At 35.0% G+C, this 27,896-nt stretch overlaps 1 protein-coding gene and 1 pseudogene across 2 annotated transcripts in view; one reads left to right on the plus strand and one right to left on the minus strand.

Moving 5' to 3' along the window:
* LOC138315648 (sodium- and chloride-dependent creatine transporter 1-like) overlaps positions 1 to 18,722 on the minus strand; it is a 33,691-nt pseudogene extending 14,969 nt beyond the window's left edge.
* Positions 18,723 to 19,387: 665 nt separating this feature from the next.
* Positions 19,388 to 27,896, plus strand: part of LOC138315649 (uncharacterized) — a 44,391-nt gene continuing 35,882 nt past the window's right edge. Inside the window, exons 1-2 of one of the 2 annotated variants that reach the window (XM_069256829.1) lie at positions 19,566 to 19,601; positions 27,687 to 27,842. The gene's annotated coding sequence lies outside the window, so the exon portion shown is untranslated. Of the gene's footprint in view, positions 19,602 to 27,686; positions 27,843 to 27,896 lie in introns of both variants that reach the window. The other variant, XM_069256828.1, reaches the window with a different exon arrangement.

The raw sequence follows: 27,896 nt of genomic DNA on the forward strand, positions 1-27,896 counted from the left end.
ATCTAATCTAAAGGGGAAGGTATTTTCCAAAGGTGGTAATGGAACTAAATTAGCAGATGAAGTAGATATTGAACTGAAATAGTTATTAAGACACTCTGCTTTATCCAAAGGGTGATGTATATAGTAATTATTTTCAAATAATGGAGGCAAAGAATGTGATATATTACTAGAGTTCATAACCGATTTGGCAATTTTCCACCATTTATTTAAAGGAATTGACTGATCTTGAAGGGATTTTTTTAGTTTATCGAAATGGTTTATTTTTTCAGTTCGAATTAAATCTATGACTTCATTTCTACTTTGCCTAAAGTTTGCCCAGTCAGTCTGTAAGTTAGTATTTCTGGCTCTTGTATGTAATCTGTTTCTTTTTCTAATTTGTTGTCTTATATTATTGGTCATCCATGGTTTATCATTTGGGCGTATAGTAATAGTTTTAGATGGAATAAATAGATCTATTTGTTCATTTATAGTATCAGTTAAAAGCTTATTGAATTCATTAGTGTCAAGGTTTTGTGTAATTACATCCCAGTTTACATTATTGATATTTGAATTCATCTGTATGAAATTTGCATTATCGTAGAGAAAGATAGTTTTCTTATAAGATTTTTGTTTGAATACAGAGTAGGAACAAGTAACTACACGGTAAACTTCGACGAAATCCTAATACAAAATAAACAAAATATATATTTTCTTTACATACCAAAAATTCCGAGAAAATACTCTAATTTGTAATTCATAACATGCCGAAAAAAGTTTTCTATTGCCTCTATAAATCAGAAAATAACTTGGACGGAAATCTCGGTCCGGTACAATTTCTAACTTCGATGTTATACTCTGAACAATAGTGTACAAAGTATATTATCAGGTTGTAGTGTGAAAATCAAAAGAATGAAACCCATTGCGTTATATCATTGCATGCATATTACGTTTTGATTTATACATGTATAGTTAACTCCCCCCACACTCAAACACTCTCACACCCACACACTTTTTTTTGTGTTCATGGGCCTATTGTAATATCATATCAGCTGATTTTATTAGTTTGTATGAGTGAGTAGTTATTATTACATGAATGAAAAGACCCTCTCACTATTCTGGATTAATTTACAAATAAATTCTACACATCCAGAATGTTACTTGACCAGTATACAGTACATGTATGTTGCGGTCACAATTTAGCATTCAAGTTGCTAAAATGATGTGAACATGCATATGTTTGATATTTCTTTCTCCACATTCAAGCAATACATGAACATGCAATTTCTGATTTGTTCTGAAATGGAGAAATGGTTGGTGATGCTCGGGTTGTTAGACCCCCAAAACAGTCTACTGTGTACTTGAAATTCTTACACAAGACTTGCTTACACACCCTCTCTTCATAAGTGCCAGCTCAACCCATCTTGTTGTGTGAAGTTCTTGCGTTTTTTCTGTAGACTCTGAACAATTAGCCTTTATCCTTCTCTTCAAAAAAAAAGAGTCATTTTGTTTCATCATGAATTCAATTTTATCTAGCAAGGCAGTACACATGAAGACTCTCCAGATGTTTGCAGAGAAATGTTTGTCGATGCATCTCGACGTACCATCAGTAAGGCTATATACTCGTTAACAGGTATATATCATTGGCATGTAAGAAAAGTCGGTCTGGCCAGGTTAAAGGTAGCCTAAATGAGGAACGTATCTTGACTCTAGGGTGGGTTTTGTTACATGGCGCTTCTTCAAGTAGTACTTGCCACTGATGCCTCGTGCTATATGGGGTAGCGGTCCTTTCGGGGGGAGGTCGAGATACCGGGAACCACCTTCGGGGATTTCTGTTCAAATGATGATACGCGGCCCATATATTTGAAAGAGGCGGATGCCTTCTTAAAAGCAGCTGTATCTCGGGGGGGGGGGGGGGGGGGGAGTGTGCAATCACCGATTGGATGTTTGACTGACAGAAAATAGATCCCACGGAAACAATGCTGAGTTAGGAGGCTTGGCCGATGTTAGAAGAATATTTTGGCCCCCATTCACTAGATTCCACAGACTCGAACGCCATGAAGGACAGCACAGGGAAAGCACTTCGCTAGACAGTACCGGTGTCGATTTGTTTGCACAAACCATTGACCCTTGGTGAATGTTTATGTCTTTGCGCCTTTCAGTCTAATTTGTCCGGTCTTAAAGTTCTTAAAGGAGCAAGTGTATAGTTTTACAACCATTCTACCAGAATTTTACCCTGTCCCTTTGTGGAACCCTTCCTCATGAAAGTCTGTAGGAAGTCACTTGTGTGGGGAGTACTTGTGTGGGGAGTACTTTGGGGGAAAATCTGGACTTCGGTGGCCCCTGACAACTTACCGCCTGTCTTTCTGATGTTGTAGGTTATTACTTCCTGAACAGTCTAAACCCATGTTTATAAGGAAAAATAGGGCATTGATGAGAGACTTGCCAAGGCACATACTTTGTCGTTAAAGGAAAAGTTTACACTAGTAAGGGATCGAGCTTCTGACATGTCAAATTTATTGTCTCAGGATTTAAAGTTGTTTCCGGACGGTACAGGATACGACACTCATCATACTTTAGGAAAGTTTCCGAGGGGATGGGAAGAATAACAGTTTTCTTATCAAGAGAAAAGGGTAAGTCCAGTGGAGAGGATTGAAATATATATACGCTTGTGTGAATCGTGGGGGATTGCCATTACGACTGGATATCTACTCCGCATAAACTAAGCGCCATGTCTCCCTACAGTCAGGGCAATAAATTGTTTATACCGAACAAATGAAGTTTTTCTCGCGCTAGAATACAAGTTAAACGTATGGTTGTTTGCCAAAAACACTGTTGCCGTGTTGGGCTAACGTTACAGTTATTGTTAAATCAGAAGTTAGACCTACCGTATCGTTCAGCCTAAATCTGTATCCTTTATCATAGGAATATTAATACATTTCCTCGGACGAAAGCGTCGTCTGCCATCCATTTGTTTGTTATCGGAATACATCGGAAAGTTCCGTTACACGAACGTCAACTCTTTCTAAACGTTCGAGGGGCTCCGCATGAGGGAAACATGGTTTTTGAACATGACGTTCAGCGGGATACACGATGTTTTGTCGACCTCACACGTGACGCCCCGAGGGGGCTGAGGGGTGAGATAGGGTCAGCCCCACCATTTGTATGATTTTGAATCCCCGCCCTATAAGGATGCTACCATGGGTTAATGAGTGCTATCATATGCTTAGTTTCAGAGAAGAAGTCGTTTATATAAAAATAGCCAAATTGACCCTTTTGGCCCCGTCCCTCAGGGGGGTCAGCCCCTTCATTAATACAATTTTGAATGCCCGCCCTATAAGAATGCTACCATTGCATAATGAATGCTATCCCATGTTTAGTTTCAGAGAAGAAGTCGTTCATAGATATTGAATTAGCAAAATTATCGCTTTTAGCCCCACCATTTGTTTAATTTTGAATCCCAACCCTATAAGGACGCTGCCATTACATTATGAATGTTATCCAATGCTTAGTTTCAGAGAAGTCGTTTATATGGAAATAGCCAAATTGACCCTTTTGGCACCTTCCCTCAGGCCTCAGGGGGTCAGCCCCATCACTTATCTAATTTTGAATCCACGCCCTATAAGGATGCTACCATTGCATTATTAGTGCTATGCCATCCTTAGTTTCAGAGAAGAAGTCGTTTATATGGAAATAGTCATATTGATCTATTTTTGCCCCGCCCGTTAGCGCCCCAGGGAAAAGTCCGACCATTTGTATAGTTTTCAGTCAGTACCTCATAAGGATGCGCTGCTACCAGTCAAATTTTATTAAATTCCGACTAGCGGTTATGGAGAAGTCGATTGTTGACGGACGGACGATGAACGCCGGACGCCACTGAAGCACATTAGCTCACCTTGGTCCTTCGGAGCAGGTAAGCTAAAATGAATTTATACGGAACACTATTTCAGAAGCTTACCAACTCCAATCATATCATGATATGTACTTTTTATATATAATGGGATTTAATATGTAGAGAAGTAAAATGGTGATATTTTCGTGCGATGTTACTACTATATATTTGAAACATGATGGCAGTTATGTTGACAAATTCCTGAATTACATCTCAGTAAATGCTATATTTGAATTTTGAAATGAAAGATGTAGTTTTCCCTATTCAGACGACTTACACTCCTATAAACTGCTACGTTAATTTAAAGTATGGAAACTTAATACAAATATACATTGTTATCAATTTTGTTTGTTTGTTTGATTAATTAACGTCCTATTAACAGCTATGGTCATGTAAGGACGGCCTCCCATGTATGCGGTGTGTTGCGTGTTTTGGGAGACTGCGGTAAATTCATATTATGTCTTCTTGTATAGTGGAACTATTGCCCTTTTTATAGTGCTATATCACTGAAGCATGCCGCCGAAGACACCAAGCAACACACCCCACCCGGTCACATTATACTGACAACGGGCGAACCAGTCGTCCCACTCCCCGTTTGCTGAGCGCTAAGCAGGAGCAGAAACTACCACTTTTATAGACTTTGGTGTGTCTCGGCCAGGGGACAGAACCCAGAGCCTTCCTCACAGGGGCGAACGCTCAACGCAAGGCCAAAAGTGAGGCGGTGCCAAGGGAGGCATTAGGAAAGATAAAGTCAGTTAGGAAGAAAAGAAAAGAGAAGATCCTAAATTTAGTCGCCTTTTACGATCATGCAATAGGGGCAGCAGGTACAATTCTAACGCCCTACATTGTTATCAACCAATTGCCAAAGACTGGAATATTTTAAGAACGTTCATAAAATCATCACTGAAAATTAAACTGACTTTTCTTTTATCATATTATTTAAATACCTGAATTACCCGATGTTTCGAGAAAAAAACCACTTTGATAGTCATATTACAGGAGATAGGTCAGGGCTAGGCAAACATAAATCAACAGGCCACGTATCGGGTCTCTCCGGAGTCTGGATTTGTCACTTATCCTATTCGACAGTCTTGTTTTATGATGAAGTTTTGGGACCTTTTACACATTAGACTGTTGCAACACGCACTCCTCGTGACAAGCAATGTCTACTTCTATCTGCCATTTCTCCCTCCCCCAACTCACCGATATTTATTAATAATATGGGGAAACGTACATATGCGAAATCGTGTGAATACTTTAAATCTCAAAATTTGTGTTTCAGCCAAATTTTAGGTAAACTATTTCGAAATGACAGCAACAAGTATCACATGGCTATGACCGATATTTCTTGAGTAATGATAAAGCATATAGGTGCGAGTTCTCGAGCTAAGTCATTATCTTCTGCTTACATATTCGTCAATGATAATTCCATCAGTAATGTCAAAGCTCTGTTAGATGGCATTTACTCGGGAAATAAGATATATATTACGTTATCTAGCATGTGATGTAATGCATACTGCGGTGACTTTTTTGTAGTTGTGGTTATAAGCTACATGACAGCTATATTTATTGCCCTGATCGTTTTTATAACTGTGGGATTGTACATTAACTATATTGTTTTTAAATTTCTAAATGACATCCTATGTCTGGTGTAGTAACAACACTTCCCCCAATGTGCACAAATAGCTGCACAGCAATGCCACGGTTTTTTGTTTGCGCGCGGCATGCTGAAATTTACATATTGCGTTGATTAGTGTCAAAGAAAAAAATAACTCAGACGGAAAAATAAGTAAACGTGTAACACGCACCTCGCACTTCACACACGCTACACACTGCATACATGGGAGACCGTCCCTACATGAGCCTGGCTGTTAATGGAACGTTAAAATAATCCAGCAAACAAACAAACAAGTATGCTCCAAACCAAGTCCACGACCTTACCCCTTATGAGATTGAGCATGCATGTACATGTATACATAAATATGCGTCGCCTTTGTGTAACACACGATGATACATATATTTATATGAACACTAGTAAACAAAAAAACTAACACTGAATATCCGGTGTGCTGTGTATGTTGTTGGTAAGTGAGGACGTTATAGTTTTTTGTTTTGGGAGGCCACGAAATATTCGCGATGTGTCTCCTCATAACAGTGGTTGGCTTTTGTTTAGATTTACGGCCTAATATCAGCCAGGGTCATGTAAGGACGTGCAAGATTTATTGATGGAGGATTTTTTTTTTTATTTGTTTGTTTGATTATCTAACGTCCTATTAACAGCCAAGTCATGCAAGAACGGCCTCTCAAGTATGCGATGAGAAGCTTTTGTGAAGCGTAAGGTGCGTGTTTTGAAAGACTGATATATTCATGTTGTGTCTCTCCTTGTATAGTGGACTCACTGAAACATGCTACCGAAGACACTAAGCAACACACCACATCCGGTCACTTTATAGTGACAACGGTCGAACCATTATGCTAAGCGCTAAGCAGAAACAAAAATATCATTTTTATAGACTTTAGTGTGTCACGGGGCCAAGGGACAGAACCCAGTGCCTACCTTATAAGGGCGAGCACTCAACAGAAGGTGTGTCAAGGGGACGTTAGGAAGAACAAACCTAATTTGGAAGAAGAGAAAAGAGAAGATCCTAAATTAAGTCGCCTTTTACACTAACGCCCAACCTGCAGGGATACGGTCAGCGACAAGTTTTAAATAGTGAAAGGGCACTTTAAATCGCTCACGATTTCCAACTATTACAAGCAGACACAACACGCAACAACTTATATAAATTCACACACTACTCATCGTATCAGTGACGCACATGTTCATGCATGACCGTAAAGCAAGTTCACGTTGGATTGCTATGAATAACTAATCTGATGAAAGGAAACAAAGACCGGAAAAGTGTATTAAATATTTTGAAAGTGGCTTTGTTTTATCGTTAAGGAACATTAACCATAAATGAGTTCAGAGTAACTCACCTGAAAAATTGACAATAGCGCCAGAGTTCATTTGAAATGTATTGCTCATTGATTGATAGTCAGCTAATTTTGATGTATAAAGAAACGGAATAAACACACGAAACGGTTATAAACCTAGCAACTGTTCCACATGGATTACTTTCGCCATTCGACCTACGCGGCTTCTTATACAAAATACATCATTAATTATTCTCTCTACGAAACAGTTTACAAAAATATCGTGAAATGCTCCTGGTAAAGTGTATATCAATTACAAAACCAGATCACAGTCTCCAATCGATTCTGAGTTTGGAACATTTTTTTATTCTTATGATCTCAAGTATTTTTTTTTCATTCGCAAACATGCTATCTTTTGTAATTTCCTTGGCTGTTATTAGTTATGTGCCAAATTGATGATGTAACTCGCAGTTTAAGTTGTATTTCTCCTCGTAATTCATGATAAATCAATGTTTGATTAATTAACGTCCTATGCGTGTGTGAAGTGCGAGGTGTGTGTTTTGGGAGACTGTGGTATGTTCGTGTTGTATATTCTTGTATAGTGGAACTCTTGCTGAAGCATGCTGCTGAAGACACCAAGCAACACGCCCCAACCGGTCACATTATACTGACAACGGGCGAACCAGTCGTCCTACTCCTTGTATGCTGAGCGCTATGCAGGAACAGTAACTACCACTTTTATAGACTTTGGTATGTCTCGGCCAGGGAACAGAAACCAGAGCCTACCTCACAGGGGCGAACACTCAACCGTATGTCAAAAGTGATGCGATGTCAATGGAGACGTTAAGAAGAATAAAATCACATAGGAAGAAGAGAAAAGAAAAGATCCTAAATTTAGTTGCCGTTTATGATCATGCAATAGGAGCAGCAGGTACAATTCATACGCCCTACCTGTCGGGTATATTGAAGTCCACTGGGAATGGAAAATTTCTTCAAATTATTCAGATTTCAAGATAATCAAGAATTAGGACAATTCATTTTCAATTCAAACATTATTTCAATGTAACCGATATCAAATTAAGTGGGTTTCACTATGATTAATTGTTAATAAGTTAAAATAGGTGTTATTTAAAATTTTTAGTATATTCTAATATTGAATTGTAATGTGAGGTATCATTGATTTAAAATATATAGGCTATAAAGATACATGTTTATGCAAAATATCAAGTTAGTTTTATAAGAACGCTCTCTGTGGTTTCTAGATGAAAAACTGACCAAATTGACATTATTCACATTTTTATAATTTTTGCATTTCAGGGTGGTTAAATGTACCAAAGAAACAACAGATAGAATGATACACAACCATAATACCCTTTGTATCAAGAATATATTAGATACCTGAAATTCACCAATTTAATCACTAAATAACATGTTTGAAATTTGACGGATTAATGGAGCGGCGAAAGGCAAAAAATATCCATAGTCCTTTAGAATGTTATTCTATATTAATCGCCCACAAAACTATCAAAACAAGCATATTCATAATGCCACTGACATTTTTTCATCTAATTTCATGCTCTGGCAGTCTGCTTAAAAGTCCTACTATTATAACGATATACAACAACCTCCCAAACCATACAGTCATTTCTTTCATACCTACGGGTGTAATACTGGCTAGTCTAGGGCAATACACTCATGCCGCCTAATGTTGTATCGCATGGCTACCCATGCAATAAAGTCTCGTGACGTCAATCTATTTCCTTTGTAAAATTTTAACATTTTTTTCACAAACTTGACTGGTTTTACTATAAAAGATGCAAACAACGGGTTTTTTGTTGAAAATATCACGTAATAGGAAAATTGACTTTCAGCCGTGGATTTCTTCGAATTTATTTCAGAATGGCGGGATATTATAGTTGTAAAATTGCAATAAAACATCGAGGTATGAAAGAAAAATACTCTTTCATAAATGGATATGAAGGATGGGGATATTCTAACCTCGGGATCACAAAATGTTGCAAAACCCTAGGGAAGCCTCGGGTTTTACTACATTTTGTGACCCTCGGGTAGAATATCCCTATCCTTCATATCAACATATAAAAGAGTCTTATATTACACACAACACGATGCCTACTTGGTACACCGTCCTTTAACTCCTTGACTCCTATTTTTTTATTTTTTATTTTTGTGGAACTCACGAAATTCCGATATTTTGTTTCAAAGTGATTTTTCACCTTTGTGCATAAACAATTTTGGTAAACATATTTAGAAACTTCAGATCACACCTTTTCAAGATTTTATATGAAAATATATGTTTTTGTGTTAATGACGTTACAATAGCAACCAGAAGTTGGGACTTTCACAAATATTTGGAAGTTTCTTTTATTTATAGATCTTAAGCAAATAAAAGTGATTTAAGTGCTCATTTGAAAACTTAATAATCAAGTATATCATTGAATAAGAGACGAAAGTTCTATTGAATGCCACATTTTCAATTTAGTTTTGATTATTACCATGGTTACTAAGAAATATTTATAACCGATGATTTTCAATTTTTTTTATTTAGCGCTGTATTTGTCCTGCTTAAGCTGTACCAAAAATGTACCAGAAATTCAATTATGACGTCACATAGTCGCCTTGATATGACGTCATAGATTAAGAGATGCATAGGACAGGAACCCCTAATGTCTTGAACATTTTGTATGTACAACGCAGCGTTACTTGCATGTTGTGTCTTGTTTTGTTTGTAAAAACACTGCACCATACATATACACATTGGTAAATGTTTTAGCCTGGGCTGTAGCATCAAAGCCGGGCGCTTGTTTTTCAAACTCGTGACTGTACAGCAACGATGAGTAAAGGAAATATCCAATGTTAAGAGATGAATACATTTGCTGAAGTCGGGAGTGCTTTTACAGAGTGTCCGAAGTGTCAATGCTGATGTTGTGTGGGTGTCCAAACTAACAAATATACCGAGAAAACAATAACACAAACCTGCTATGGGTCTGGAAATTCATCGATGTTTGCTTCTTAGAGACTTTACCAGGCATGTTCATAAATGTTCATGTGCATAATATATGTATTGACACGTTGGACACTCCGTAAAAACATTCCCGACTACAGCAAATGTATTCATCTCTTAACATTGGATTTTTCCTTTACTCATCGTTGCTGTACAGTATGTATCCATCGTTGATGTGACAGCCCAAGCTAGGTCATTTACCAGTGTGTAAACCAGGAAGTAGTAATTTGACGGTTCACATGGGCCATCGTACATTTGTGATTTACCTGTACTGGATTTAAAATTATGTTATGCTACCCTTACATAGTTGAGATAACACACCTTGAAATGTCCTTCACGAATACCCGTTTTTATGAACATGCTATCAAGCTACTGTTGTTATCTACGTTATAATGCCTTCTTTCAAACAAAATTGAGATGAGTCATCATTGACACTTAACCTGACGAATAGTATAGTTATTGTGACATTCGGATTGGTTTTTTTCTACAATGATGCATATGTTTGAAACTTCTTTGTCCGAATTCAAGCAATGTATCAACATGCCGTGTCAGGTTTTGTTCCGAAATGGAATCCTGGGAGAGAACCTGTATAGGCTTAGCCTGTTATTTGATTTATTTTCATATTTTTATGAAATAAATTTTTTTGAAATTGATTCCTATATAGATTTCTTTACTTCGTCACAAATATCAAACGATGTTTTAAAATTCATTATTCTAATGATAACTTGAATGAATTTCTTGTGTGAATAAATTTATCTACATGTTTATATTGTTTGAAAAAATCAACTCAAAATCGATGTCCATCTTCATCACACAGGTCTTGTTTTGTACCGATGACGTCAACATTAGAAATTGTACAGGACCGCCATTTCCGTCGAAGTTATTATCGGATTAGTGGAGGCAATAGGGGAAAAATCTGCATTTTATGAATTACAAACTTGATATTTTGACCACTGATTTCTCGGATTTCTTGGTACGTGTAATAATCAGATACTTAGTTTATTTTGTATTAGGATTTCGTTTATGTTTACGGTGTAGTACACATGATACTTATTACATGTATTCAAGCTACTAGAAAATTAATGTTAGAGTTGATTTCTTCCAATATAATTGGTCACACATAAAATTGACAATATCAACTACAAATACTGTGAAGTAAAAGTATCAATTCTTGCTACTGGTTGCATATTGCGAGATACAATGTCGAATCTCCGTTGCGGCGATTATGCCGTCTGACACACGACGTCAACGTTTTAAAAATGCTCGGGATTTATTTGGCATGGTTTTTTAACTCACTAAAAGAGAGAGAAACAAGACATTTGCCAAATGATCTTTTACTCCTAACAAAAGTTGTTGGTTGTTTTATGTAGTTTTACAACATGTGAACAGTATCCCGATAGCTCAACAAATATGTGAGATATTGCGATTTTTTCAACAACGACACGAATATCCGTAGAAATGCGTAGTTAGGAGTTAACGGATTACAGAGGTCGTTACGTCCAATTGCAGTTCATAGAAGGAGCGAGACAACTGGTTTGCCCGTTGGCAGCACATAACCGGGTGGGGTGTGCTGGTTTGGGTCTTCGACCGCATGCTTCATTGAGATAGCACAATAAGAATGGCAAAAGTATCTTTATTAAAATATTGTTTATTCGTTTGGTTAAATTTTCTCCCATGTATACAGTGTGTAGCGTGTATGTAGTGTATAGTGCGTGTATATTCGTGTGGTGTCTTCTAGCAGAAGCAGAAATTACAATAGTGTCCCTTGACGCTGCCTCAAGTTTGGCCTGCAATGGGCGGTCGCGTCAATGAGAAAGCCTTAAGGGTTAAACCTCTGGATAAGATACACCATACGCTATAAAGTGATAGATCCTGCCCTAGCTAAATGTTCACCATAAAGGAAATAGGGCGACTCTTTTGTCTCTTGTCCGTTTATTGTGAACAGGCAGAGTTCAATGTGCGATAAATGGTGCAGGTCACTCATACCATAATGTAACTATTGGCTTTTTAAGTTAGACTAATATAAGGAGAACTATAGAGATCTTTCTTTCTCAAGTATTATACATCTATGACCGTCCAACTATCCAACCAGGATGTTTTACTGTCGTAAAACACGATAATACTGCCCGATCACCAACCTCCCTCCAAGCCCCCCCCCCCAAAAAAAAATATATAAAAAAGCATAAAATATTTTTAATTAAATTAAAACTTCACTCATCAAACGCAGCACATTCGATTTTATATAGAGTTGGTCGTTTTAAGTAATTTCGTTTCTGTTAATTAGATTATAATCATAATATCTGCAAATCAAATCGTTGTTATCTTAAGCCATTGATCTGTTGCAGAAAAAAACTGGCTCACTCACAAGGGATGGAGAATCACAGGTAAAAGGCCAGACGACAAGTGTTAAAGGACAAAAAATAAGCAAAGACGTCAAGGTTTTGAAAGAAATAAAAATAGATAAGATCGTCAATTCAGTCGCCTTTTATGAAAATAATTGAACTCGTCCCGCAGGAAAAGAAGAGAAAAGTTCATTTGTACTTAAAACCCACTTAGCGGAGGTCAGTGTTCCGGTGTTAAATTGTTCTAAATGTTTTGAATGCAGAAACACGATGTTGATAATAGAACACAGATTACAGATAGCACATAGTACTATATATGCAATCAAGTCGCAATCGCAGAAAACACTTTCATTTTAGTCATGCAAGGCAAACAATGAGAATTATGGAACTAAAGGAGCAAAATGATATATGATGTAGAATAAGCAATGAGCTCTATACTAAACAAAATAAATATGTAACTGAATGAACCGAATGTTGTATGAATTTCATTTGTAAGATACATCGTTATTATTCACATAATCAGCCTGGTATCAAGAGATTTCGACAGTGTGATATTTAGCATTTGTTATATGAGTTTTGCCGTTTTCGCATTGGTCTAGACTGCTTGTACAGTTCAACAGGTTGGCAATGCAAAGCCGGTAACCTGTGCAATAAATAGATTCAGAACATTCTCCGTCTCTTCTGATTTTTTGACCAATCAAAATAGAGCATTGCCGATCATTGGATAATAGCTATAATAAGATAAGGACATATATTTAACACATTTTAGATGTAGCTGTATGTTCGAAAATTACATTGCATCGCTTTATATAACAAAGCTTGTATTATAGGCATCGTTTTACATAACAAAGCTTGTATTATAGGCATCGTTTTATAAAGCAAAGCTTGTATCATAGGCATTGTTTTATATAACAAAACTTGTATTATAGGCATCGTTTTATATAACAAAGCTTGTATTATAGGCATTGTTTTATATAACAAAACTTGTATTATAGGCATCGTTTTATATAACAAAGCTTGTATTATAGGCATCGTTTTATATAACAAAGCTTGTATTATAGGCATCGTTTTTATAACAAAGCTTGTATTATAGGCATCGTTTTATATAACAAAGCTTGTATCATAGGCATCGTTTTATATAACAAAGCTTGTATTATAGGCATCGTTTTATATAGCAAAGCTTGTATTATAGGCATCGTTTTTATAACAAAGCTTGTATCATAGGCATCGTTTTTATAACAACGCTTGTATCATAGGCATTGTTTTATATAACAAAACTTGTATTATAGGCATCGTTTCAATAGCAAAGCTTGTATCATAGGCATCGTTTTATATAACAAAACTTGTATTATAGGCATTGTTTTTATAACAAAACTTGTATTATAGGCATCGTTTTATATAACAAAACTTGTATCATAGGCATTGTTTTTATAACAAAACTTGTATTATAGGCATCGTTTTATATAACAAAGCTTGTATTATAGGCATCGTTTTTATAACAAAGCTTGTATTATAGGCATCGTTTTTATAACAAAGCTTGTATTATAGGCGTCGTTTTATATAACAAAACTTGTATCATAGGCATTGTTTTTATAACAAAACTTGTATTAAAGGCATCGTTTTATATAACAAAGCTTGTATTATAGGCATCGTTTTATATAACAAAGCTTGTATTATAGGCATTGTTTTATGTAACAAAGCTTGTATTATAGGCATCGTTTTTATAACAAAGCTTGTATCATAGGCATCGCTTTATATAACAAAGCTTGTATTATAGGCATCGTTTTATATAGCAAAGTTTGTATTATAGGCATCGTTTTTATAACAAAGCTTGTATTATAGGCATCGTTTTATATAGCAAAGCTTGTATTATAGGCATCGTTTTATATAACAAAACTTGTATTATAGGCATCGTTTTATATAACAAAACTTGTATCATAGGCATTGTTTTTATAACAAAACTTGATATTATAGGCATCGTTTTATATAACAAAGCTTGTATTATAGGCATTGTTTTTTATAAGCTTTATTATAGGCATTGTTTTTTATAACAAAGCTTGTATTATAGGCATCGTTTTTATATAACAAAGCTTGTATTATAGGCATTGTTTTATATAACAAAACTTGTATTATAGGCATCGTTTTTATAACAAAGCTTGTATTATAGGCATTGTTTTATATAACAAAGCTTGTATTATAGGCATCGTTTTATATAACAAAGCTTGTATCATAGGCATCGTTTTTATATAACAAAGCTTGTATTATAGGCATTGTTTTATATAACAAAGCTTGTATTATAGGCTTCGTTTTATATAGCAAAGGTTGTATTATAGGCATTGTTTTATATAACAAAGCTTGTATCATAGGCATCGTTTTTATAACAAAGCTTGTATTATAGGCATTGTTTTATATAACAAAGCTTGTATCATAGGCATTGTTTTTATATAACAAAGCTTGAAAAACAAAGCTTGTATTATAGGCTTCGTTTTATATAAGCAAAGTTTGTATTATAGGCATCGTTTTTATATAACAAAGCTTGTATTAATAGGCATCGTTTTTATATAAGCAATTGTATATAGGCATTGTTTTATACAAACTGTATATAGGCATCGTTTTTATAACAAAGCTTGTATATAGGCACGTTTTATATAACAAAGCTTGTATATATAGGCATCGTTTTATATAACAAAGCTTGTATCATAGGCATTGTTTTTATAACAAAACTTGTATTATAGGCATCGTTTTATATAACAAAACTTGTATTATAGGCATTGTTTTTATAACAAAGCTTGTATTATAGGCATCGTTTTATAAACCAAAGCTTGTATTATAGGCATCGTTTTATATAACAAAACTTGTATTATAGGCATCGTTTTATATAACAAAGCTTGTATTATAGGCATCGTTTTATATAACAAAGCTTGTATTATAGGCATCGTTTTATATAACAAAGCTTGTATTATAGGCATCGTTTTATATAACAAAGCTTGTATTATAGGCATCGTTTTATATAACAAAGCTTGTATTATAGGCATCGTTTTATATAACAAAGCTTGTATTATAGGCATCGTTTTATATAACAAAGCTTGTATTATAGGCAATCGTTTTTATAACAAAGCTTGTATTATAGGCATTGTTTTATATAACAAAGCTTGTATCATAGGCATGTTTATAACATTGTATTATATCGTTTATATAACAAAGCTTGTATTATAGGCATCGTTTTTATATAGCAAAGCTTGTATTATAGGCATCGTTTTATATAACAAAGCTTGTATCATAGGCATCGTTTTTATAACAACGCTTGTATTATAGGCATTGTTTTATATAACAAAGCTTGTATTATAGGCATTCGTTTTTATAACAAAGCTTGTATTATAGGCATCGTTTTTATAACAAAGTTGTATTATAGGCATTTAGGTGTTTTTATAACAAAGCTTGTATTATAGGCATCGTTTTATATAAGCAAAGCTTGTATTATAGGCATCGTTTTATATAACAAAGCTTGTATTATAGGCATCGTTTTATATAACAAAGCTTGTATTATAGGCATCGTTTTTATAAAGCAAAGTTTGTATTATAGGCATCGTTTTATATAACAAAGCTTGTATCATAGGCATTGTTTTATATAGCAAAGCTTGTATTATAGGCATCGTTTTATATAACAAAGCTTGTATTATAGGCATCGTTTTTATAGCAAAGTTGTATTATAGGCATCGTTTTTATAACAAAGCTTGTATCATAGGCATCGTTTTTATAAACCAAAGCTTGTATCATAGGCATCGTTTTATATAACAAAGCTTGTATTATAGGCATCGTTTTATAAAACAAAGCTTGTATTATAGGCATCGTTTTATATAACAAAGCTTGTATCATAGGCATTTTTTTATAACAAAGCTTGTATTATAGGCATCGTTTTATATAACAAAGCTTGTATTATAGGCATCGTTTTATATAACAAAGCTTGTATTATAGGCATCGTTTTATATAACAAAGCTTGTATTATAGGCATTGTTTTATATAACAAAGCTTGTATTATAGGCATCGTTTTATATAACAAAGCTTGTATTATAGGCATCGTTTTATATAACAAAGCTTGTATTATAGGCATCGTTTTATATAACAAAGCTTGTATTATAGGCATCGTTTTATATAACAAAGCTTGTATTATAGGCATCGTTTTATATAACAAAGCTTGTATTATAGGCATCGTTTTATAACAAAGCTTGTATTATAGGCATGTGTTTTATAACAAAGCTTGTATTATAGGCATCGTTTTATATAACAAAGCTTGTATTATAGGCATCGTTTTATACAAAGTTGTATTATAGGCATCGTTTTATAAACAAAGCTTGTATCATAGGCATCGTTTTATATAACAAAGCTTGTATTATAGGCATCGTTTTTATATAACAAAGCTTGTATTATAGGCATCGTTTTATATAACAAAAGCTTGTATTATAGGCATTGTTTTTATAACAAAGCTTGTATTATAGGCATGTTTTATATAACAAAGCTTGTATTATAGGCATCGTTTTATATAACAAAGCTTGTATTATAGGCATCGTTTTATATAACAAAGCTTGTATTATAGGCATCGTTTTTATAACAAAGCTTGTATTATAGGCATCGTTTTATATAACAAAGCTTGTATTATAGGCATCGTTTTATATAACAAAGCTTGTATCATAGGCATCGTTTTATATAACAAAGCTTGTATTATAGGCATCGTTTTATATAACAAAGCTTGTATCATAGGCATCGTTTTATATAAGCAAAGTTGTATTATAGGCATCGTTTTATATAACAAAGCTTGTATTATAGGCATCGTTTTTTATAACAAAACTTGTATTATAGGCATCGTTTTATATAACAAAGCTTGTATTATAGGCATCGTTTTTATAACAAAGCTTGTATAGGCATGTTTTATATAACAAACTTGTATTATAGGCATCGTTTTATAACAAAGCTTGTATTATAGGCATCGTTTTATATACAAAGCTTGTATTATAGGCATCGTTTTACATAACAAAGCTTGTATTATAGGCATCGTTTTATATAGCAAAACTTGTAGTATAGGCATCGTTTTATATAACAAAGCTTGTATTATAGGCATCGTTTTTATAACAAAGCTTGTATTATAGGCATCGTTTTATATAACAAAGCTTGTATTATAGGCATCGTTTTATATAACAAAGCTTGTATCAATAGGCATCGTTTTATATAACAAAGCTTGTATTATAGGCATCGTTTTATATAACAAAACTTGTATTATAGGCATCGTTTTATATAACAAAGCTTGTATCATAGGCATCGTTTTATATAACAAGCTTGTATCATAGGCATCGTTTTATATAACAAAACTTGTATTATAGGCATCGTTTTATAATAACAAAGCTTGTATTATAGGCATCGTTTTATATAAAACAAAGCTTGTATTATAGGCATCGTTTTATATAAATAAAATGTTTTTTATACAAATATGCTAAATGTTGTTATTATAGGCATCGTTTTATATAACAAAGCTTGTATAATAGGCATTGTTTTATATAACAAAGCTTGTATTATAGGCGAAAATTCGTTTTATATAACAAAACTTGTATTATAGGCATTGTTTTTATATAACCAAAGCTGATTGTATTATAGGCATCAATTTTAATTTTATATAGCAACAATATAGTATAGTGGTAATGTAAAAGCTTGTATTATAGGCATCAGTCTTTAATATAACAAGCATATCGATCCTAAAACGATTCGGGTGATGTACAATATCTGTACATTATTTATTTTCGAAAGTTGTTAGATAGTTATAGATTTTGTAGAGGCATGTGGACTTAGTTAAGAAATGTCTAACAGTTTAATTGTAAGTTTTGACAAGCTTTCAATGGTGTATTATGACGGCGTGGGAGTTCGTAATGAGCAGTTGCAATAAACCATAATAGTATCTCTATTAAAACAAGACAATTAAAACGTGTGTATGTCCAAAATCGCTGCTTGATTACAGTTATCAAGCATTTGAAACAAAACATGGACATGAAGTTTTTCTATTAAAAAAGGATAAACGCGTAATAGGTATGCGAAATTGGCTTCCCTGCCATGTTTCATGTACTTACCAAAAAGTTCTGAATTAACATTAATGCATTAAAATAAAATGTTTAAATACAAACATATTTTGATTAAATCAAATATTTGACCCATTTTCCGTCAGTAAGCGACAAATTAATGTTAGAATAAAAGAAAAAAGTGGCAGAAATTTAAAGGAACGAGAGACAAAATAGTTGGAAAGATCAATTACTTCATTCAGTGTAATTACTACAGATCAAGTCGTCATATTCATCTTACCTCCTCCGTTCTTATAGCAAAGAGACGGAAATCTCCAAATGTTCCCTAGTCCGACTGCATATCCAACGCAGGATAATAAAAACTCGGATTCCTGCTCCACGTTATCCTAGCCATGCCGCTACAGATATAACAACGCTACTACTGTGTAGTCGTAGTATAAGGTAGTTTCCTTTGTGAGTGAATTGCTATATCTATAGTTTAATAAACTACGACTTATTGGTCGAAGACCGCGCTACGACTATTTTGACTGAATACCCAAAAATTATATAACGAGGTAGTGAAGTTAATAGGGACAATTCAGTCTAAGAATACATTAAAATTAGCCCTTCGAATACGACTTATTGGTCGAAGACCGCGCTACGAACTAGAAAATCATTTAGATCTTGGCAGGTTGTTACAGCGTCGTGGCGAGGAACGTATAAGCAGCGCATGTAGGTCGTCATTGCGCGCAATCGAGCGTGGTAGAACGTGGTTGTACTACGACTATTTTGAACATACCCAAAAATTATATAACGAGGTAGTGAAGTTAATAGGGACAATTCAGTCTAAGAATACATTAAAATTAGCCCTTCGAAAACAAACTAGTTTTAATGAAAGTGAGATTAGTTGGTTTTTACTGTGATATGCCAGAAAAGCCCACTGTGGTGAAATGTGTATAAACTGTTCAAACTCGCTCGGTGTCCGCCATTAAGGGCTATTGGACGACACTATCACCATGTTGGAGGTTGGGAGACGTAATTTGTTAAACAAGCTATTAACTGCACGGGATGCTCTAATATTAAATACATACATAAACTTTGAAACTCGACATTTATGGAAAAAAAATTGTAACAGCAAACATCTGAACATCTAACTTTTGTCGGTGTTAAAGTCCCATTATGCTTTCACCAAACTTTGCTAAAATATACATTAACAACCCTTATGAAAGGTTCTTCATTTGGTTTCTTTCCAATGAAGATAATTACGCCATAATCAATTAGTAAAGAATTCTTAAAATAGAACGGGTTGATTTGCATAGTTAAAAATACCTCGTGTATACGTATATGTTCGATACCCGGATATAGTAAACAAAACAAGCATAGCCAAGACAGAGGGCAGTTTTGAGGAAACGGTGAGCAATACAATGTTCTATAATTGTTTTAGTATATGATACATATTAGATTTCACTTATTATAAATGTGTCCTGTCAAAGGTTACATATAGTTTATATAAAGCATATTACAAAATACGTATTAATCGAAAAATAGTGGATGTAAATAGTGAAATGCATACATGGGGCACCATATGGGGTTAGACTGGTTCCCGCCTCAGTTACCTCCCTTGCGTACGCTTCACTGAGGACCGGTAGCGGGTAGCCATCATGAGTGGGAATTCCAACTCCAGAGTAGTGCGCATCATTTCTGCGCATGATATGTCATCATGGAGACGGCTACTTCCGTTAAGAAAAAAAACCGTCATTAACGTCGTTCCTATGAACACTCTAAACTCTGTTAGCACGAAATAATTTCAAAACTTAAGATCTCATTTACTTTTGTTTATATATCGTTCAAATAAATTATTTATTCTTTACGTTAAGATCCGTCGCTTCGTGCGTAAAGGGGTTTCCCACGCCTAAAAAAAGTGATGCAGGCGAACCGGATATGTAGATTGACCAATCAAAAAAATCATCATGGTTACCCGCTACCGGTCCCTAGTGAGCGGAGCGCAGCCTGGCGGAGAGTAGAGAACTAAGGGAAGGGAACCAGTCTACATATGGGGTATTTTATCGTACAAATATAAACACGTGGCCGTGTCAATTTTGGTGGTGATCGGTTGATGTTCTTTCCTCTCATGTATTAATTATCGTATGGGCATTTTTAAATATAGGCCTACAATTTTATGTACTCGGGGCGAATTAAACTAATCAAAGACTCGCATTAATATTAGTACAAACGTCAGTATTAGAGTGAACTAAGGGGATATAAATATTGTCAGACTATTGGAGTTTCATCATTAAAAAGACACAACATATATTATTTTGACCCTTGATACTACCTGGTGGACTATCATTTGCCGTCGGTACGTAATTCTTACATGTGCGTAGTAAAAAGGAAAAGGGAATTGAAACTGAAATTTCTCTAATTTCACAAGTGTGCATTCCATTTTACGCTGAACGTGAATTATGTTTATAAGCATTCAGCCCATTTGTTTTCATAGGAAAAGTTCGATTTATGGAGCAAGTCTAAAAGTTTATGCGCTAAATAAAATATGTGAGAAAAAAAATAAGTTCGTGATGCCTGCTAGGACTTTACCAGTCTTATTTAAACGGATATTTTCCCCATTTTCTTTTCCTTTAATGAAGGACTGATCCAGGTTTTCTTTAGCTGTTTTGGTATACTTTTCCACCAGATCTTCTTCACTTGATGAACTGTATAGAAATCATTAACGGACTGTTTTTATACTCCATTTTTTAATTAGTCCTATTCAATCAAACCAAACTATTCTACATTTTGTACATCCATTCCTTTATGAGATAAAAATTAATCACATTGGCCTACATATGTGATTCATGCACTGGTGTTTGGCTCTATAGACATTTTTCTCTCTTTATATATTGACACAGTACTACATATATATAAAGAGAGAGAAAAAAGTCTATAGAGCCAAACACCTGTGGTTCATATACATGTATCTTTACATGTACAATGTAGCATAAACATATATTATCAGAGACTTAGATATATCTAAGTCTCTGATATTATGTATATATGTTTTTGCATGTAGTAATTACAAAGTTCATAATAATGATCTTATGCTACAATGTGGATTGTACTCAGTTAGTAATTCATGATCATGATCACTTGTCATCGATATATCCGATATTGTCGTTGACCCTGTTGTCTCAAACACTGGTCTAAGTTTCATTTACATGTTCGCGATCGGTCTTCGATGGAGTAGAACATGTAGGCTTTCCAGACTTCGTATGTATGTATGTATACATCGCTGTATTATTATAAAAAGAAACAAAGTATAATATCTATATAGCAGGTAACGACATGGCGTGTTTGTGTTTACTTTCATTTGTTTACGAGTTTGCGAGTCGGCCTCATCAGGTAACACAAACGTACGTGTGTTCGGTTTCGATGTACACAAACGTGTGTTCGGTTTCGATGTACATTTCAATAAAGCTAGATTAGACCCTATAGGCATCTATAAATCTTTATTACAAAATACATAAGATCAGCAAATACCATTGTAATTATAATTTTGTTAATTGCTTGCTTTCCATTCAAGAACAAATACTTTTTGAATAGTTTTAGCCTAGTTTTATATCGAAACTACATGTCAATACATGCATGTACAACATGTATTTGTAGGTCCACGCGTGGTATGCGTGGGATCATAACGTACAGTCGATCGCGATCGAGCAATGCAACTTGACCGCTAAATTGTCGTTGTTTGAAGGAACGTGCACGTGGTGAAGAACGGACCCATGTGTGTTCGCTGACACGTATTTGGCGAGTCTTCAGTGCGTTCGCCATGCACGATGTTGAAGTTTGTTAGGGAAATTCCACTTTTTTTGTGCCTACGCATGCGTACTAGATAGTTTTGGCTCTGGGGCGGAACTACGGATTTCCCCCTCTCCGAAGAGGGGTTTTCTATTGTTTTTTGAAAACATGGAAATGTTGGGCATTTTTTATTAGCGGATATTTTAATAAGGATATATGCTCTACTATTCAGCAAGTTTGGTACTTTATGACGATATTTTTTCACCCCAAAACATAATGGGACTTTAAGAACTGTTTGAAATTCATCATAATAATGCGTATTTGTAAACATACATACATGTTCATTGTTATTGTGGTTACATGTATTTACCGAGTTTTAGTTGTGAAAGCTACACGCTAGTTTGACTTTTGGACACATTTGCTGTAGGCCACACACAAGCAATATGGGACGGAACACCTGGCTGGAAGTAAAAACCTAATAGGTTAAACAATTAATATTGTTTTCTGTTTTCCACTGCCGGGCCCTTCCCGACATGTGTGCAGGATAGTTATCATCTTGGTAAATCCAAGGCTTATCAGGAAAATGTTTCAAGACAATAGGCCATAAATTTTGATTTAATAGTTGAATGTACTTATCTGTATTTAAATTTCCTTCTATTTGTCTCAACACCTACTCCGGAGGCACAAACACGCCCCCAAAACGACACCGACACATGGGTACTACCGTGACCTATACAGTCCTGATCCCCAAACACTCGGGACGTCATTTCTCGTCGGCTTTTCTCCACACGTACACTTTTTGATCAGTACCTATTGTGTCTCGTCAGAGAATATTACAGAAATAAATTGTGTAATTTTTATGTCCACGGCACCACTCAACCCTTTTTTTCTTTTAACTGCCGATATCGTCAACGTCTTACATACAAACCGCCTGGAATAACCCTCAAAATGTAATCTTTTTCTGTACAGTACGTTTTGAAACTTTAACAGGAGTAAATGAATTAAATTGTGTAGATAAATCCGTCAATGTTTGCCGACGATCTTGTTTTACTATGCGAAAAAGTTGTCGATCCCCCTGTTCACATGTTAATCTGGGTCGCCCGCTTCGCTCCTTATTTTCAACACTTTCTCTTTCTTTAAAATTCCTTAAAAACTTATTGATGGTAGAATGAGAAAATCATACAATTTTGGCAATATCTACAACTTTCCTACCGCCTTCTTTCAATCATACTACTTGTTCCTTTTCAGCCAATGTCTATATTCCCGGCGAACCATCCTTCATGATTGTTGATAACCCCCGCACTTCATCTAGCACAACACAAAAGAGTTCCGATTCTAGTACCAATTTTTGAATCACAAGGAAAGAAAACTGTAATTACTTCTGGGTATTGAACGACGCGACGTCATAAAAATGTGAACGACTTTTAGCACAACACTGTTTATGTGACCGTAACACAAGGTCGTAGACGGAGCGTAGTGGCAGCGGGTGCAGCTTAGTAGAAACGTACAATGTAGGACTCACGTGACTTGGTCGTCAAAACTATGATGCAATACTTCCTACGCTGGTCTGGCGTTTGAACTACGATCGCTTGCGCTTGAACTACGACGATTACGTCTTAACCACGATATCGTTAAATCAAAGCTACGCGCCTACTACGGAAAGCCCCGCTTTCACTATGATCAAGAGTATCGATTATTGTATCGTACAATGTAGTAAAGTTATCAAAACGATATAACACAAAGTAACACAAAAAGTTCTACAGATTTATTTTGGTCATATTCTTTGGTGTTTAACCAATGCGATCATATTATCATACCGCTCTGTGTGATCTGTTGAATAATCGTTTTGGTATCAAAGGAGGACGCTTGTTTGGTTCCGGCTATTATAGGAAGCAAAAACATTTGTTTACTGCAGTCTCGAACTACCCACACATTCACCCCACGATATATCCCACAGACATATTGGCGCCCACCAAAGAATGGTCTGCCTGACATCCGTGCTCTTCAAACCTAAGCTATCAAAATTCAAGATAGTAGCCTGTCGGGGACCAAGGACCTATGTGGAACATATACATTTGAGAAAGTCCCATTTGGTACTTTCTGAGAAATTATGGCAATAAACTTCAATTTACAATATCGAAGATGGCAGTCTGTCGGCCATCTTGTTGACCGACTAGGGCAATTTACATATGAAATCTGAGAAAGATACCTTCAATACTGAAAAATAGCGTTAACAGGAATCGTTAACGGACGGAAGGACGGACCACAGACGAAAGGTGATTTTAATAGCCCACAATCTGATGATGATGGATTTCAGTCGCCTTTAACTATCGATAGTATGGTCAGCAAAACAGATCCGTCCTTTTAAACGTCGAGATAATAACAAAACCGCAGTTCCAATTATAAATATTGATTGACCGATTGAAGCCTCAATAAATCATGGAATCAAGAAGTTGTGCAGCCAGTGAATGTTCCATATTACCTCTCCTTAACAATTCAAATCACAAGGGAAAAAAGAGGGTCCTAGCTACACGAAAATATACTGTTACACCCTACGGTATATAATTTGTTTTATGTTTTTGTTGTTATTGTTGGATTATACTTAAATACACTAGCTTGTTCTTCGCATTTCTATCAATATTCTTAATGCCTAGAAAAAATCATATAATTGCGTAGCTTTGCACAAGGACGAGAGCACTATTTTTAATATATATATTCAAGTTACATATCCTATCAAAATCTTATTATTTTTACATAGATTAAACTTGGAAATTGAAGGAACCCGAAGCTCACAAATACGAAGAAGTATACATTTATTAAATATTCAGTTAAACATCCCTGAGATATTTTGCGCAGTTCGGATTAAGACCGTCGAAACGTCATCTATTTATAACGGAACAGAGGGGTTTTCTTTACTGTGATGATTATTTGTAAAATAGAAAACGGAAATGTTTTTGTTAAGATTTTTCTTAGTATGACATCTTTCTCTAAGTGTAAATGATTGAAGAAAATATCTAAGATAAATCAAATTTGTAGTCTACTTGCAGCTGGGTTTCCAAACATAGCGATAATACACATTGTTGTTGTTTCTATGTGGTATTAAAAACGCAGTCATCCCTTGGTATTATAAGGTCATTGGAACAGATTTGTTTTCAATTTTAGAGAGCGAAGCTAATTGACAATTGCCTTTCGATCTCCTACGATATTATCGCGAACATACTTGTAAATTTTAACAGAGGAATTCGGGGTGATTGCAACCCTTCAGGGCACCATCCTTGAGAGATTATGCGTATTTCGGATAAAATTACCCACTTCATCAAAACATATCCTGATAAGGAAATACTGTAAGTAAATTTGTTCTTATAGAGTTCTTCTCATACGACTTATTTTTTATATTTGCCATTTAATCTGAGTTTAAAATGGATAATGTCAATGTAAAGGAATCTCTTTTCATACGAAATTGTGTTTATATTGATTTAAACAATTTCACTCTCAAAGTCTGTATTTTCAAATATGGCGGAGCATTAAGGGCAATTGATTGACTGATTGATTAATTTGATTGATCCATCCATGTGGATAGCAGTTTATGCATTCATGATTCAACATTTATTTCAAAACATCAGTTTTAATTATATGACTGTATATAACTACAAAACAAAATTGTCAAGATGAGTCAATGACGGTGATTAATAAATCAGGAAAATTAAAAACTAAAACGTATAGTAAAATATACAATTATATTATATGTCTATATATTTGAACGAAACAAACATTCGTTTTTCAAAAGAAAGTAAATGACTGACAGTTTTAAAAAAAATACAACTTTCCGTGCTTTCCAGAAGTACGCCTATGAATTTAGCTATAGTCTTTAGCTGTGTATTAGACAGACAACTATAGACATTAATGGTTAATGAAGCGGATTGTTGGCTTTCTTTTCAATATCTATATCTAAAATTACTTCCACAATAGGTTTATACATGATCGTAATCAGTATCATATAAGAAATCTGCTCCTGCATTTTATATCGATTTCCAACATATGACAAAGTCGTTTTTGTTTTTTTGTTTTTTGATTTTTGTCTTATAATTATTAAACCGGTAAAATCATAAAAAACAAGCAAAAACTAGGTTCGTGTTTCTACTGCATGCATTTCACTTAAATGATCATTAATATTGCAATAAATTTATTCAATCAAATTCAATAAAGAAAACCAATTGTTTTTAATTGGTGTTAGAGAAATTCTGCTTATCAACTGAACTATATATATATAGTCATTAAACATTGATAACACAGTGTTCCTACTCACAACCTCATATATAAACACCTGTAAGTGTTATATTTCAGTTAATTGGATCGCTATAAAGCTTTTCTCATTTAAATGCCTGATTTGGGGTCATTTGGATTCCTGGTCACCGTGAATCATCACGCCAGATTTAAGGGAACGCTTTAAAACGTGTTTTATGTTAGAAAAGGTGCATATTGACATACTTTGGACTTAAATTCATCATCATTTATCTGCATAAATCACCATTATACTTTAAAAATCACGGTTTTGATTAAAATACAAAACTTGAGAACTTATAACACTAGCGTAATGATATGTAGGGAGAGGTGAAAGTCACTTAGAAATGTTAGGCCTTTTAAAGAATCGCGATCGCGCTGAATATAGCTGCGTATCCTGTCGGATGCCCAGCTAAGAAGTGATAGGAAAATTTCATCGGGAATTAATCTCTGTCTCATCAGTTCTCTGTTTTAATGATGTCCCATTTAATATTAATGTTATTCACTGTGGTACTTATTATTATTCTATTGCAATGTAATGCTTACATTACGTGGCTTACAATCGATAAAATGAAGCTTAAAACGAGTACTTTAAAATGATAATATTGACTATTTTCATCATCAGACATACATTTGTACGTAATCATGTATTGATAATCCCATATGTTGCTATCATTGACGTCGATGTCGATGTACCATGCTACTACTTAAGATTATCTTGCTTCATATATGCATTACGACATGACGTCAAAAATCAACCATTATGTTTCGTTATTTTACTTAACGAACTAGTGAATTTTGTCAGTATGATATTAAAAACGCAGCAAAAACAAATGTTTTCATTGTCTCATAAAATACTATTGTGTGCGGACCAAGTGCCGTATTTGTAACTGAAATGTCCCGTGTGTTTACGGGCAACCTTCTCCATGTTTTCAAATAATATATCTGTCGCTCGGTAATATTTACATCCATTTTATTGGGTATTGCCGCGGTGGTCAGGGGTAAGATGTCTCGACATTACCACAAGCCCTCCACTTCTGTGATAAGGGTTCGAACCCCATGTGGGGCAGTTGCCAGGTACTGACCGCTGGTCAACGGTTTTTCTCCGGGTATTCCGATTTTTCTCCACCAACAAACCTGGCACGTTCTGACTTGACCCTGGCTGTTAATAGGACGTTAAACTAATTAAACAAACAAAAAATCATTGGGTATTGTGTCTCACCGTTGTCCAATCAGAGTCGTGTTTGTATATTTGACATGTCTAGCGCGTGCACCCCTGTCGGATTAATGTATGCATGTCCCCAGATGTATTTGACTGTTTGTTTGATTAATTAACGTCCTATTATGAAGTGCGGATGTGTGTTTTGGGAGATTGAGATGTTCATGTTGTGTCTTCTTGTATAATGGAACTGTTGCCCTTTTTATAGTCACATCATACTGACAACAGACCAACCAGATGTCCTACTACATATGTTTGCTGAGCGCTAATCAGGAACAGAAACTACCGCTTTTACAGACTATGGTACGTCTCGGCTAGGGGACAGAACACAGCCTTCCTCGCCTGCTCACAGAGGCAAACGCAGGTATAACACCGTGTGCAGGCGGTACCGCAGGCAAAACGCTTGTACGAGGTGGGG

The sequence above is a fragment of the Argopecten irradians genome, chromosome 2, assembly GCF_041381155.1.
Source record: "Argopecten irradians isolate NY chromosome 2, Ai_NY, whole genome shotgun sequence".
NCBI lineage: Eukaryota > Metazoa > Mollusca > Bivalvia > Pectinida > Pectinidae > Argopecten > Argopecten irradians.